The sequence below is a fragment of the Xiphophorus couchianus genome, chromosome 2 (genome assembly GCF_001444195.1).
Source record: "Xiphophorus couchianus chromosome 2, X_couchianus-1.0, whole genome shotgun sequence".
Lineage (NCBI taxonomy): Eukaryota > Metazoa > Chordata > Actinopteri > Cyprinodontiformes > Poeciliidae > Xiphophorus > Xiphophorus couchianus.
In genome coordinates, this window is record NC_040229.1 from 22,904,806 (window position 1) to 22,907,734 (window position 2,929).

The window sequence follows — 2,929 nt, forward strand, 5'->3', positions numbered from 1 at the left end:
ACTGCTGAGCTAGATAATGTATCTAGCTTTATTGCTAGGTACATTATCTTCCCGGAAAAAAAACAACCTTATTGCTTGACCTGCTTCCAATTTATTTTTCTTCTTTGGCCTGGCATGTTCTCTAAACTGTTTAACCTGAGCTATCCCTCTTGGATACTTTTTTTCTTCTTCTTCTTCTTGCTGGTGTCTGCAAACCATACATCACAGCATGTGTCACTAACTTTTGCCTATTATCATAGTTATCTCATGTCTTTTACCTGATGTGGAATACCACATGGATGGCTTAAAGGTTAAATAACTTTTTTTTTAGTTTTATGCCTCTGGACAAAATACAACCTAATTTTTATCAGATTAATTCGAATCACGTAAATCCAACCTCACATGTCAGAGGTGATGACAAAATTACACAATAGATTCCAGATGGACATAATTAAAGAAGAAAAAAAGGTACATTTAAGGTGGTTGGTAAAACTAGGTGCACCCTATTCTGTGTTCTTGAGATTTAAGGAGGGAAAGAATTGGCCAGAGGTTGTTAGTTGAAACACTTAATTTGTCTTGTACAGCGAAACCTCAGAAGAAGGAGGTCTGGCAGTTTAACACACTGGAGTGTGTGGGAGTGTTTTAGCATTACTCGCCCCCATCAGGCCCATTTTTTCGTACAACTACTACATTGTGAGAACCCATTGCACCTCATGGGGCCCAAAAATACTGCTTTTGCATAGGGGATTCGGTTTAGGACTAAGGTTTGACTTGCGTTTAGATTATGATTAAGTCTGTAATGATTGGGCTACATAAATGAATGGAAGTCAGTGCAAAGTTATTGTGAATAAAGGTGTGTTGACACAGTAAAAACACATTAGAAATGACATTGGTGTAAAAGCTGTCATTGCTGTCCTCAATATGGAAAATGTTATGAGCCATTTACAACAAAGTGAAGCCCCATCATTGAACAGTGGGGGAGGGAAATGTAAGATGGCCAACCAATCTGTTCAGGAGTGCGAGCAAATTCACTCACATTAAAATGCTCAGATGTTTGTGAGGTGGGGGTCCATTTACCAAGACTCGGTATTCAGGACAGGATAACGGTTCTCAAGAGAGACTGCTTCCTAATAAAGTAGTTGGCTGACTCGGAGATGCAAAGTTGCACCTGAATGTTCCACAATAATTTACAGGTGAGACAAAAGTAAAGATTGCCCATAATGCACAGCCCCATGTGTGGAGAAATCCAATCTTGGATTGGTGGGTGGGCATCAATGATGTGGTCTTGTTTGGCAGCCACAGATGAACTTGGCACCTGTCATTAAGTTGACTATAACTTCTCTGTATAAGAATGCCTTCTTGGATCAAAAGTTAGGCAGTCTGCTGAACAGCTAAAGACTGGCCCAGAATGACTCATGTGAAACATAACAATTATACAAATGCATAATTGCACTTGCAATTGCAAACAGAAAATAGTGTTTACTTTTTTCACCCAGTGATTTCTAGATTTTTTTAAATTTCCCAATAATTTAACTTCTTACATCCCCACCAAAAAAAGATGGTGACTTTTCAAAAAAATTTAAAAAAGTCATACAGTGCTAGACTGCTACATCATTCAATATTGTTTTTCAATGATTTTTTGCTGATAATCCTCATTTGTCATTTGATAAATTGATAAATCTATATCAATTTAACATCTCTGAACACTAGGGGGCACTAAACGGCAGAAAGGGAAAGATGACTGGCTGATACCCGCATGATCATTACGTGGTCAGATACAGATCTCTGTCTTGCAGCAAGCTCTGCTGCAGAAAACAAAAGACCTTTGTCAGAAGTTTGGATTTGATCTGTTTTAAGTCACACTTTCATGTTTGACTGTGTTAGAGAAATCTAAAGATTTTCTTTGAATTTGCCTAACTGCAATGGAGCCTTTCTGTGATTAATAAAATATATTTTTGAAAAGTAATTGTGTTCAACGCTGCATGGACAGTGTTTTTTCATCAATAACAGTGTTATTGGATACAATCTGCATATTTTCCCCAAAGATGATACATGTCTGTCAGCATAGCAGTGTACACAACACAATCAAGAATTAAAACAAAGATAAAAGTGAGAATCTGCATTATGCAAGATCCATCAACAACGTTTAACTAAAAAAATGCACAAGCACCTACAGGAGAATGTAAAAAGTGGTAGTGTCTGAGCTTTCAAAAATTCCATCCCTTTTATTCACTTTGAAGACTGGCCTTCATTACACATTGATATTTATAGTACATGTATTGATTACTTTAAGCATTAATATAAGTTTCACAAATACCATCTTTAAAACAAAAAGTCAAAAATGTGTTGCATGAAAGGTCAAACAACACATACAACCTATGTATTAGTTTCTTCTATACGGTTTCAAACATTAAATTTTTTGATTTTGTTTATGTATTTAATCAGCCAGCCCTCAGTCGAGGGTATTTTACTAACAATATGTATTTTTTGTGAGTACTTGTGGCATCCCTCTTTCCTTCATTTTGTTATATGGTCTCAGTTCTTAACTGCGTTTCTAAACTAGTGGGCTTTAAGACATCAGGTTGTCCCTAACCATGTCTCCTGGCGCTTAATTCAGGCAATGTTATCATTTGCAGGATTAAGGGATACGAATGGGCTGGGGGACTGGTTGGAATTTCGTCTTAAATCCTGATGTTTTCTATTTTTCAGTGCAACCACCTGTTTGGTTATTTTTAAGATATTTGAAATAAAGGTTTTAGCTTAAAAAAAAACAACGTGGTTATGTAATTAACTTTTTGTTCATCGCATTTCTGTCTAAGATAGTAAATCAAACTTCAGTTGAAGATGCTGAGGCCTTTGTAGTTTTATTTCGTAGAAACAGATTGTGAATAAAACAAACAGGAGTGAGACATCTTCTTTTTAACATCTACGTCGGACACCGCTGCCGGGT